This window comes from Gallinula chloropus, assembly GCF_964237585.1.
Source record: "Gallinula chloropus genome assembly, chromosome: 2".
NCBI classification, from domain to species: Eukaryota; Metazoa; Chordata; class Aves; order Gruiformes; family Rallidae; genus Gallinula; species Gallinula chloropus.
This window is the reverse complement of record NC_140086.1, coordinates 1,320,658-1,334,391: the sequence shown is the minus strand read 5'-3', so window position 1 is coordinate 1,334,391 and position 13,734 is coordinate 1,320,658.

Genomic DNA, 13,734 nt, shown 5'->3' with positions numbered 1-13,734 from the left:
TGCCAGGACCCATCCTCAGCTCCTTCCCCCAGAGCACCGCTGTGGGATCCTCCGCATCCGCTGCCGTGGGCACCGAACTCAGCGCCCAGGGAGTGCCTGTCTCCTCTGGAGGCTTTGGCTATGGCCTTGGCTATGGCTACGGCTTGGGAGGCCTGGGCTGCTATGGAGGCAGGAGAGGCTTTGGCTACCCCTGCTAAGGGCCCTCAACACCACCCCTGACACCAGCATCCCAATCTCTGGCAGCCATGGTGTGGTTTTAAGTCACTCCTCCAAGCCTTTCATGCTCCATGGACTTGCCATCCATGACTCCTCCTGGCTCAGCACCAAGAAAGGAAGCAGGGAAGGGACCAGACCAGGCTCAGGCAAACATGGACCCTGGACCTCCTTCTCCCGCTTCCTTCTTTGCATCTCCTCTACTCTTGCATCTACTACTCTCCACTGCAACCACCAGCACACAGACCAAAGACCACCAGGAACCTCGACTGTGCCACTCCCACAGTGGGGCAGGAACACCTCATGGCTCTGGGAAGAACTCCTACACACAAAGGATGTTGCCTGATGGTCACTCGACCTGTTCCTCACACGGGTGCCCCTCTTCTGGTCACTCCTCCCTTTTCACTGTATTGTTGTCCTTCAATAAACTTCTCCTGCATCACAGCCTTTGACTTCTCAGTTGTATTTTTATTCTCCCAAAGCTCATCCCACCTCAAACAACACAAAGTCAGTGCTCAAGCAGCCAGCAGGATGGGTTGACCAATGGATGCCAGACCTCTTTTCACGATGTGTATTCTGAGAAGATCATCCCACTGCCACTTCTGGCCTGACAAACAAGACCTTCGCTTGCCCAAAGAAAAGCTTCAATTCATTTATTTCTACGTCTCTGATGCCTCTCTGATAGGGTAACATGGCCTGGGGATCAGGTGAGCACAGAGCCCCTCTATCACTGTCCCTCCACAACTGGGGAGGCGAAGGAAAATATGACAAAAGCTTTGTGCATCGACATGAGGACAGAGACAGCACAGAATCAGAGAATGGTTTGGGTTGGAAGGGACCTTCAAAGTCATCTCAGTTGCTTCTGTCCTGCCATGAGCAGGGACACCCTCCACTAGACTAGGCTGCTCAAAGACACATCCAGCATAAGTTTGAACACTGCCACAGATCCAGACACACAGAGCTCCATGTGGATCCTCTTCAAGTGTCCAATCACCCTTACAGTAAGGGAAGCCTTCCTAATAACTCACCTAAACCTACCCTCGGTCAGGTTTGCTCATTACCCCTCATCGCATCACTACACGTCCTGAAAAACAACTCTGTCCCAGTCTTTTCTCCCACCTCCAGTCAGCATTGGAAGGCTGCTCTAAAGTCTCCCTGGAAACTTCTCCAGGATAAACAATCCCAACTCTCACAGCCTGTCCTCAAGCAGGAGAAGCTTTGGACTGACCATCCTCATGGCCTCTTCTGCACCCTTTTTGCAGAAGGTTCCTGTCCTTCTTATGCTGGGGGCCCAGAGCTAAACACAGGACTCCAGTTTCAGGAGAGCACAGAAGAGGGGCAAAATATCCTCCCTGCACCTGATAGACATGTTGCTTTTGATGGAGCCCAGCATATGATAAACTTTTCTCCTTCCAAATCTTCTTGTAGGTGGGTGTCACATTTGACAACTTCTCAGCAACTAGAACTGTCTGGATATAGTCAGGACTGCTGAGACACAATAGGTTGTTTGGTGAGCCCCTTCGGTACCCTTGGGTAGATACCATCTGTCCCCCTACACTTGTGTATGGCTAAGTGGTGTAGCAGGTCAACCACCATTTCTGCTTCTCTTATGGGGACTTCCATATGATCCCCATTCCTGTCTTCTGTCTCAGGGGACCTGGATGCCCAAAGAATAAATGGTCTTAACAGTAACAGCTGAAGCAAATAAAGCATAAAGTAATTCAGCCTTTTCCTCCTCCATTGTCACTATGCTTTCCCCACATCAACTAAAGAATGGAGCTTTTCCTTTGCCCTCCTTTGGTTGCCAAACTATTTTGAGAAACATTTTTTTCTTCTCCTATATGGCCATAGCTGGATGAATTTTGAGTTGACCTTTGGCCTTTCTGTGGCCAAAATCTATGCAATATGAGCTAGGGAGCCTGCTTTGGCAGCGGGGTTGGATCCAATGAACTCTTGAGGTCCCTTCCAAACCCTATGTTTCTATGTTCACAACACTGACAAGCTGCTGATAAATCTGACTACCACAGAAGTAAATGGAATTTTTCCTTGGATAACCTCACAACACATTTAGCTCACCTAAACCTACCCTCAGTCAGTTTTGCTCATTACCCCTCATCGCATCACTACACACCCAGAATAATGAGTCCATCTTTCCTCAACGCCTCCTGTAAGAACTTAAAGGCTGCTCTAAGGTCTCCCTGGAAATATCTCCAATTAAACACCTGCAGCTCTCACAGCCTGTCCTTACGCAGGAGGAACTTGGACCAGACTGTCTTCAAGGTCTCTTCTTCACCCCACTTATGCAGAAAGTTCCTGTACTTCTGCTGTGGGACGAGCTGAATACAGGACTCCAGACTCAGGAGAGCAGAGTAGAGGGGGAGAATTACCACCCTTGACCTGCTGGACACGCTTCTCTTGATGTAGCACAGCATGTGATCAGCTTTCCTCCCTCCACACACTCTTGTAGGTGGGTATCATATTTGCTCACTTCCAGTCAAACAGGACATCCCCAGTATAGGCCAAGACTGCTGAGACATGATGGCAGGTGGTTGGGTGAACACTGACACCGGCTCTAGTTGTACCCTTGGGGGGATCCCATCTGGCCCCCTACACTTGTCTATGGCTAAGAGGTGTAGCAGGTTAAAAAACATTTCTACTTCTGTTCTTGAGGCTCTGTTATGTTCCTTTTCTTCCATCTCAAGGGGGCTGGGAACCCAGAAAAATACTGGTCTTAGTATTCAGTGATGAGGCACAAAGAAACTCAGCCTTTTCCTCCTCCTTTGTCACTATGTTTCCCCCACGTCAAATAAAGGATGGAGATTCTCCTAAGGATTCTCTACATCCCCTTCCAAAGGCACAATAAACACCCTCACCAGTCTCTACCTTCCCACATCTTCCTTCCCATACCTCTTACACACAGGAGCCTCAGGAAGTCTCTGCAGGCCTTTAGCAACCACTCCCAAGCAACAACACCTCTACAAGACCATCAAGAAGGGCCTCCCAAAGAAGCCAGCCAGCTCCCACCCTCACCTGTTATGCTGACATACCCCCACAAGGCCCCACAGAGCTGTGTCCGGGCAGTTGCCAAGCACTCAGGAGCTCTGGACTGAAGCTGCCAGGACAATGGCCTGTTCTCACAAGCAGCCCTCCTCGGCCTGTGTGTACTCACACACCAGGGATGGACCAACAGCGGCACAAGCCTACAGATGCTGCTCCTTTCTCCAAGAAACAAACTCTGTAGACACAGAGACAGCGAGACAGAACCACACAGAGCAAAAGCACCTAGAAATGCCAGGCCCAAAGACACGCTTTGCCTCATGGCAGCAAGGCAGAGAAGACCCAAATGCCTTCAACTGGCACATATACAATGCACAGACCAGCCTTTCATGGAGCCTTTCACCACAAGACTGCCACGGCACAACCATAGTAAGGACACCCCACCTCTCTCATGCTGTGCATCACTGACCCTGGACGTGTTTAACAGACGGGTAAATGAGGTACTGAGGGGTATAGTTGAGCATAGGACAGGAAGGGTTGGACTTGATGATCATAAAGGCCTTTTCCAGCCTTGTGATTCTGTGTGATTCTCTGTGTGTGTGTGAGTACTGACTCTCCCTTCAAAGCTGCACCAGGGCAAGGGGACATGACCTTCAACAAGAGGACACTAAAAGGGAGTGTTGTGGCCAGGAAAACACGCCCCACCTCATTACTCTCCTGGATGTGGCATGTAAGACCTGCTTGCTGAATAACCCTGTCATGTGCACAGGCTGTCTCTCTGCCTCGGGCACTCCAGCAGCAGCATAAAAGCCGAGCCAGAGCCTCTCTCCCTCACACACTTCTCCTGACGCCTTCTGCTCCACGCTCAGCAAGGTGAGACTCAAACCCCTTCCCCTCCAGCTCCTGCCCTGCTTGGCCCAGCTCTTCCAGACCCTCACCCCTTTCCACCCCTACGCTTTCTCAACCTCCTCTCTTCCAGGGCCCCTCCACACCACACACATGGCCTGCAACACCCTCTGCAGCCCCTGCGGACCCACCCCGCTGGCTAACAGCTGCAACGAGCCCTGTGTCAGGCAGTGTGAGGACTCCCGTGTCGTCATCCAGCCTCCCGCTGTGCTGGTCACCCTGCCAGGACCCATCCTCAGCTCCTTCCCCCAGAGCACCGCTGTGGGATCCTCCGCATCCGCTGCCGTGGGCACCGAACTCAGCGCCCAGGGAGTGCCTGTCTCCTCTGGAGGCTTTGGCTATGGCTTTGGCTATGGCTACGGCTTAGGAGGCCTGGGCTGCTATGGAGGCAGAAGGGGCTATGGGTACCTTTGCTAAGTGTGCTCACCACCAGCCCTGACACCAACATCCCAAACACTACAAGCCATGCCATGGATTGAGGACACATCTCCAGGCCTTTCCTGGCACAGGGACCTGCCATCCACAGCTCCTCCACTCATGGCACTAAGGAAGGAAGAAGGGAAGGGGAGCAGCCTGGGCTGAGGCAAGCATGCCCCTGCAACCTCCTCTTCTTCTTCTTCATTTCATTGGCTTTTCTCTTGTGTCTAGTACTCCCTACTGACACCAACTTCTCTGAAGCCAAAGCCTACCATGGACCTCTGTTCTCCTTCCTCCATGGTGAGGAGGTCCTGATGCTTTTTACTGCTTGTTTTCCTTCCCTCAATAAAGTTCTTCTGCATCCCAGCCTTAGGTGTTTCCTTGCCATTCTTTGGACAGGCTCCAAAACCTCAATGTCTTCCTGGTAGTGAGAGGCCAAAAACCCATCAGAGCATTCCAGGACAGACTCAGCAGTGCTGAGTGCAGCAGGACAATCACTGCCCTGATCCTGCGGGACACACCATGTCTGATACAAGCCCCCATGCTCTTGGCCTTCTTGGCCACCTTGCCACACAGCTGGCTCATGTTCAGTTGGCTGTTGACCCCCAGGTCCTTTTCCACCAGGCAGCTTTTCAGCTCCTCTTCCCCAAGCCTGTAGCCTTGCCTGGCGTTGCTGTGACCCAGCAGAGAGTGCACCCACCCAAGACAAGAGAAGCCTGTTTCTCAAAGAAAATGCTATGGGAAACTGTGTCCAAGAGTTTAGGTAGACAACATCCACAGCCATTCCCTCATCCATTAAGCAGGTCGCCTTGTCATGGCAGTAGACCAGAAGGGTCAAGCAGAATCTGCCTTTCATATCCCATGATGACTGGGACTGGTCACCTGGTTGTCCTGTACGTTCTGCATGGTGGCACTCAAGGGGATCTGAAACATAAACTGCCCTGGGACCAAGGCCAGACTTTAGAGGCCTGTAATTCCCAGATCTTCCTTCTGGACATTCTTGTAGCTGGGTATCACGTTTTCTCACTTGCAGTCAACCAGGACTTCTCCAGCACAGGCAAGACTGCTGAGATGTGATGGAAGGTGGTTTGGTGAGCACTGACACCAGCCTCCTTGGTTCCCATGGGGGGGATCCCATCTGGCCTCCTACACTTCTGTATGGCTAAAAGGTGTATCAGGTCAACAACCATTTCTGCTTCTGCTTTGGGGGCTTTGTTATGTTCCCCTTCCTTGTCTTCCATCTCAGGGGGGCTGGGCACCCATAACACAACTGGCCTTAGCAGGGAGGCATGAAGCAAATAAGGCACAAAGTAACAGCCTCTTCCCCCTCACTTGTCACTATATTTCCCCCACATCAAATAAAGGATGGGATTCTCCTTAGCCCTCATTGTGCTGCTGAAGAGTTTATAGAAACAGTTTTCCTGGTCCTTTATGGCCAAAGCTGGATCAAGTTTGACTTGAGCTATGGCCTTTCTGAAATTCTTCTTGGATAACCTCACAAAAAATTTGGAGGCCTCCTGAGGTATACAAAAATCATAAGCACTCTTCTATTTCCTAAGTCCCAGCCAAAATTCCTTCCATACAGACCATTCTTCTTGCACTCCAGCTCGTCTCTTGCCACATGGAGACTCTCTATCCAACACAGGGCAATCTCCTGGAACCTTCAACAGCAGCCACGCCTCCAGCCCTGTAATTGACACAGCCATGCAACATGAAGACCATACAACTTGAAGGAGTCAGGCCAGTGAGAACCAAGACATCACAGAGCAAGGATAAAGGCAGCCCCAAAACCAGGCTTAGTAAGCTGGCAGCAAGGTGGGGACACAGCAAATGTGATGGAAAGGGAATGCCTCACGCCTGGCACAACTCCAAAACACAGTCCAGCCTTCCAGGGCTGAAAGACTGCACATCCACCGGACAATGCACCCACAACTCACACCACGTGAATGCCATGGGAGGACCTCATCCATGACACCCCACCTCTCCTATGCTTTGCCCAGGCCCCCAAAATGCTTTTACACACCCCTTGCCTACAAATCCATCCCAGGACCGACTCTCCCTTCAAAGCTGCCGCCAGTACAAGGGGACATGACCTTCAACAAGAGGACACTAAAAGGAGTGTTGTGGCCAGGAAAACACGCCCCACCTCATTACTCTCCTGGATGTGGCACGTAAGACCTGCTTGTTGAATAACCCTGCCATGTGCACAGGCTGTCTCTCTGCCTCGGGCACTCCAGGAGCAGCATAAAAGCCGACCCAGAGCCTCTCTCCCTCACACACTTCTCCTGACGCCTTCTGCTCCACGCTCAGCAAGGTGAGACTCAAACCCCTGCCCCTCCAGCTCCTGCCCTACTTGGCCCAGCTCTTCCAGACCCTCACCCCTTTCCACCCCTGCGCTTTCTCAACCTCCTCTCTTCCAGGGCCCCTCCACACCACACACATGGCCTGCAACACCCTCTGCAGCCCCTGCGGACCCACCCCGCTGGCTAACAGCTGCAACGAGCCCTGTGTCAGGCAGTGTGAGGACTCCCGGGTCGTCATCCAGCCTCCCGCTGTGCTGGTCACCCTGCCAGGACCCATCCTCAGCTCCTTCCCCCAGAGCACCGCTGTGGGATCCTCCGCATCCGCTGCCGTGGGCACCGAACTCAGTGCCCAGGGAGTGCCTGTCTCCTCTGGAGGCTTTGGCTATGGCCTTGGCTATGGCTACGGCTTAGGAGGCCTGGGCTGCTATGGAGGCAGAAGGGGCTATGGGTACCTTTGCTAAGTGTGCTCACCACCAGCACTGGCACCAGCTTCCCAAAGCATTGAAGCCATGCCATGGATTGAGGACACATCTCCAAGACTTTCCTGGCACATGGACCTGCCATCCACAGCTCCTCCTCTCGTAGCATGAGGCAAGCAAGCAGGGAAGAAGGACAGCCTGGGCTGAGGCAACATGGCCCCTCTACCTCTTCCCCTTCTCCCTCTTCCATCTCTGAATCGCCTCTTCTCTTGTGCCTACTACTCTCCTCTGAAACCACCTGCTCAAAATCAAAGGCTACTGGGGACCTCCAGTGTGCCTCTCCTGTAGTGGGGCGGGAAGACCTGCTGGCTCTGCTAAGAGCTCAGGTATACAAAGGATTTTGGCTCATGGTCCCCTGACCTGAATCTCAGATGGGCACCCTCATACTTGGAACTCTTTCCTTTTCAAGGTATTTTTGTGCATCAATAAACTTCTCCTGCATCACAGCCTTTGACTTCTCCTCAGTTGTATTTTTATTCTTCCAAAGCTCATCCCACCTCAAACAACACGAAGTCGGGGCTCAGGCAGCCAGCAGGATGGGTTGACCAATGGATGCCAGACCTCTCTTTAGGACGGGTATGCTGAGAACACCATCCCCCTGGCACCTGGGGCACTTCTGGCCTGACACACAGACCTTCGCTTGCCCAAAGAATAGCATTGATACTTCTATTAACTTCTAGAATTTATTCCCACAAGTCTTTGATGCCTCTCTGATAGGGTAACATGGCCTGGGGACCAGGTTATAACACAGTCCCTTTATCACTACCCCTCCTCAACTGGGAAGGGGAGGGAAAATATGACAAGAGCTTTGTGCATTGACATGAGGACAGAGACAGCACAGAATCAGAGAATGGTTTGGGTTGACAGGGACCTTCAAACTCATCTCAGTTGCTTCTGTCCTGCCATGAGCAGGGACACCCTCCACTAGACCAGGCTGCTCAAAGACACATCCAGTCTATGTCTGAACACTGACACAGACCCAGAGTCACAGAGCTCCATATGGATCCTCTTCAAGTGTCCAGTCACCCTTACAGTATAGAAAACCTTCCTAATAGCTCACCTAAACCTACCCTTGGCCAGGTTTGCTCATTACCCCTCATCGCATCACTACACGTCCTGAATAATAACTCTGTCCCAGTCTTTTCTGCCACCTCCAGTCAGCACTGGAAGGCTGCTCTAAAGTCTCCCTGGAAACTTCTCCAGGATAAATAATCCCAACTCTCACAGCCTGTCCTCAAGCAGGAGAAGCTTTGGCCTGACCATCTTCATGGCCTCTTCTGCAACCTTTTGCAGAAGGTTCCTGTCCTTCTTATGCTGGGGGCCCAGAGCTAAACACAGGACTCCAGTTTCAGGAGAGCACAGAAGAGGGGCAAAATATCCTCCCTGCACCTGATAGACATGCTGCTTTTGATGGAGCCCAGCATATGATAAACTTTTCTCCTTCCAAATCTTCTTGTAGGTGGGTATCACATTTGACAACTTCTCAACAACTAGAACTGTCTGGATATAGTCAGGACTGCTGAGACACAATAGGTTGTTTGGTGAGCCCCTTCGGTACCCTTGGGTAGATACCATCTGTCCCCCTACACTTGTTTATGGCTAAGTGGTGCAGCAGGTCAACCACCATTTCTGCTTCTCTTATGGGGACTTCCTTATGATCCCCATTCCTGTCTTCTATCTCAGGGGAGCTGGATGCCCAAAGAATAACTGGTCTTAGCAGTAAGGACTGAAGCAAATAAAGCATAAATTACTCAGCCTTTTTCTCCTCCATTGTCACTATGTTTTCCTCACATCAACTAAAGAATGGACCTTTTCCTTTGCCCTCCTTCGGTTGCCAAACTATTTAGAGAAACATTTTTTTCTTGTCCTTTATGGCCACAGCTGGATGAAGTTCAAGTTGAGCTATGGCATTTCTGTGGCCAAAATCTATTCAATATGAGCTAGGGAGCCTGCTTTGGCTATGGGGTTGGATCCAATGAACTCCTGAGGTCCTTTCCAAACGCTATGATTCTATGATTCTATGTTCACAACACTGACAAGCTGCTGATAAATCTGGCTACCACAGAAGTAAATGGAATTTTCACTTGGATAAACTCACAACACACTTGGAGTCCTCCTGAGGTGTCTGCACCTTCCTCCAAAAACCATACGCTTTCTTCTTGTTCCTAAGTCCCAACTAAAGCCTCCTTCCATCTCAGCCAGAACTTTATTCTTCCCTCCAGTTCACCTCCTGCTACAAGAAGACTCTCTATCAAACACAGGGCAATCTTCTGGAACCTTCAACAGAAGCCTTGCCTCTAGACCCCTAATTAACACAAACATACAAAATGAAGACAATACAGCGAGCTACAAGCTGCCAGGCCTGGGGGAACAAAGACATCACAGAGCAATGACAAAGGCAGGAACAAAACCAAGTTTACCCACCTGGCAGCAAGGTGGGGACACAGCAAATATGATGGAAGGGGCATGCCTCACGCCTGGCACAACTCCAAAGCCCAGTCCAGCCTTCCAGGGATGCAAGGATATGGAAATCCACTGGATAATGCACCCACAAAGCACACCACATGCATGCCATGGGAGGACCTCACCCATGACACCCCACCTCTCCTATGCTTTGCCCAGGCCTCCAAAATGCTTTTACACACCCCTTGCCTACAAATCCATCCCAGGACCGACTCTCCCTTCAAAGCTGCCGCCAGGGCCAATGGGACACGACCTCAAGAAGAGGACACTAAAAGGGAGTGTTGTGGCCAGGAAAACACGCCCCACCTCATTGCTCTCCAGGCTGTGGCATGCAAGCCCTGCTTGTCTGAAACCTGCTGCCCTGTGCACAGGCTGTCTCTCTGCCTCGGGCACTCCAGCAGCAGCATAAAAGCCGAGCCAGAGCCTCTCTCCCTCACACACTTCTCCTGACGCCTTCTGCTCCACGCTCAGCAAGGTGAGACTCAAACCCCTTCCCCTCCAGCTCCTGCCCTGCTTGGCCCAGCTCTTCCAGACCCTCACCCCTTTCCACCCCTGCGCTTTCTCAACCTCCTCTCTTCCAGGACCCCTCCACACCACACACATGGCCTGCAACACCCTCTGCAGCCCCTGCGGACCCACCCCGCTGGCTAACAGCTGCAACGAGCCCTGTGTCAGGCAGTGTGAGGACTCCCGTGTCGTCATCCAGCCTCCCGCTGTGCTGGTCACCCTGCCAGGACCCATCCTCACCTCCTTCCCCCAGAGCACCGCTGTGGGATCCTCCGCATCCGCTGCCGTGGGCACCGAACTCAGCGCCCAGGGAGTGCCTGTCTCCTCTGGAGGCTTTGGCTATGGCCTTGGCTATGGCCTTGGCTATGGCTTAGGAGGCCTGGGCTGCTATGGAGGCAGAAGGGGCTATGGGTACCTTTGCTAAGTGTGCTCACCACCGTCCCTGACACCAACAACCACCAAAACCCTGGAGTCCACATCCTGGATTGAGGATGCACCTTCAGTCCTCTTCTGGCACTTGGTGTTGCCATCTACAACACATCCTCTTATGGCACTAAGCAAGGGCACAGGGTAGAGGGCCAGCCTTTTATGAGGCAAACAATGACCCTCTACCTCTTGCCTTCTCCCTCTTCCTTCTCTGCATCGCCTCTTTCTTGTGTCTACCACTTCCTCTGAAACCACCTCCTCAAAAAAACAAAGACCACTATGGTCTTCTACTGTGCCTTTCCTACGGTGGTCTGGGAAGACCTTGTGGCTCTGGTAAGAGCTCCAGCATACAAAGGACGTTGGCTCATGGTCCCCTGACCTGTATCTCAGACCAGCACCCTCACACTTGGCACTCTTTCATTTTCATGGTGTTTTTTCCATCAATAAACTTTTCCTGCATCAAAGACTTTGGCATGTTCTCAGTTGTATTTTTATTCTCCCAAAGCTCAACCAACCTCAAATAACCCAAAATCAGGCCTCAAGCAGCCAGCAGGATGGGTTGATCAGTGGATTCCAGATCTCTCTTTAGGATGTGCATTCTGAGAAGACCATCCCCTGGCACCTGGGGCACTTCTGGCCTGACACACAAGACCTTCACTTGCCCAAAGAAAAGCTTCAATACATTTATTCACTTCTACACATGTTTCTGATGCCTCTCTGATAGGGTAACATGGCCTGGGGACCAGGTGAGCACAGAGCCCCTCTATCACTGCCCCTCCACAACTGGGAAGGAAAATATGACAAGAGCCTTGTGCAGTGACATGAGGACAGAGACAGCACAGAATCAGAGAATGGTTTGGGTTGGAAGGGACCTTCAAACTCACCTCAGTTGCATCTGTCCTGCCATGGACAGGGACACCCTCCACTGGGCCAGGATGCTCAAAGCTCCATCACAGCTGCTCTTGAACAATGCTAGGGACACAGACCTGTACATGGGATCCTCTTCAAGTGTCCAAATACTCTTACACTAAAGAAAGACTTCCTAATAGTCCACCTAAATCTACCCTCGGTCAGTTTTGCTCATTGCCCCTCATCGTATCACTAGACATCCAGAATAATGAGTCCATCTTTCCTCAACGCCTCCTGTAAGAACTTAAAGGCTGCTCTGAGGTCTCCCTGGAAATATCTCCAACTAAACACCTGCAGCTCTCACAGCCTGTCCATATGCTGGAGAAACTTGGACCAGACTTTCTTCAAGGCCTCTTCTTCACCCCACTTATGCAGAAAGTTCCTGTACTTCTGCTGGGGGACGAGCTGAATACAGGACTCCAGACTCAGGAGAGGAGAGTAGAGGGGGAGAATTACCACCCTTGACCTGCTGGACACGCTTCTCTTGATGTAGCCCAGCATGTGATCAGCTTTCCTCCCTCCACACACTCTTGTAGGTGGGTATCACATTTGCTCACTTCCAGTCAACCAGGACATCCCCAGTATAGGCCAAGACTGCTGAGACATGATGGAAGGTGGTTGGGTGAGCACTGACACCAGCTCCAGTTGTACCCTTGGGGGGATCCCATCTGGCCCCCTACACTTGTATATGGCTAAGAGGTGTAGCAGGTCAACAGCCATTTCTACTTCTGCTATGGGGGCTTCCTTAAGATGTCCTCCCTTGTCATCCATCTCAGGGTGACTGGACGCCCAAAGAAAACAACTGGTTTTAGTATTCTGTACTGAGGCACAAAGTAACTCAGCCTTTTCCTCCTCCTTTGTCACTATGTGTCCCCCATATCAAATGAAGGATGGAGATTCTCCTAAGGATTCTCTACATCCCCTTCCAAAGGAACAATAAACACCCTCACCAGTCTCTACCAACACACATCTTCCTTCCTGTACCTCTTACACAGAGGAGCCTTAGGAAGTCTCTGCAGGCCTTTAGCAACCACTCCCAAGCAACAACACCTCTACAAGACCATCAAGAAGGTCCTCCCAAAGAAGTCAGCCAGCTCCCACCCTCACCTGTTATGCTGACAAACCCCAACAAGGCCCCACAGAGGTGTGTCCGGGCAGTTGCCAAGCACTCAGGAGCTCTGGGCTGAAGCTGCCAGGACAATGGCCTGCTCTCACAAGCAGCCCTCCTCTGCCTGGTTGGTACTCACACACCAGGGATGGAACAACAGAATACAGTTCTAAAGATGCTGCCCCTTTCTCCCAGACACACTCTGCAGACACAGGGGCAGCAGGACAGAACCACAGAGCAGAACCAGCAGGAAAGACCAGGCCCAAAGACACGCTTTGCCTCATGGCAGCAAGGCAGAGAAGGCCCAAATGCCTTCAGCTGGCACAAATACAATGCACAGACCAGCCTTTCCTGGAGGCACGCCACAAAACTGCCACATCATGACCTTAGTAAGGACACCCCACCTCTCTCATGCTGTGCATCACCGACGTTGGACGTGTTTAAGAGACGGGTACATGAGGTACTGAGGGGTATGGTTGAGCATAGCACAGGAAGGTTTGGACTGGATGATCATAAAGGCCTTTTCCAGCCTTGTGATTCTGTGTGATTCTCTGTGTGTGTGGGTACTGACTCTCCCTTCAAAGCTGCCACCAGGGCAAGGGGACACGACCTTCAACAAGAGGACACTAAAAGGGAGTGTTGTGGCCAGGAAAACACGCCCCACCTCATTACTCTCCTGGATGTGGCATGTAAGACCTGCTTGCTGAATAACCCTGTCATGTGCACAGGCTGTCTCTCTGCCTCGGGCACTCCAGGAGCAGCATAAAAGCCGACCCAGAGCCTCTCTCCCTCACACACTTCTCCTGACGCCTTCTGCTCCACGCTCAGCAAGGTGAGACTCAAACCCCTGCCCCTCCAGCTCCTGCCCTCCTAGGCTCAGCTCTTCCAGACCCTCACCCCTTTCCACCCCTGCGCTTTCTCAACCTCCTCTCTTCCAGGGCCCCTCCACACCACACACATGGCCTGCAACACCCTCTGCAGCCCCTGCGGACCCACCCCGCTGGCT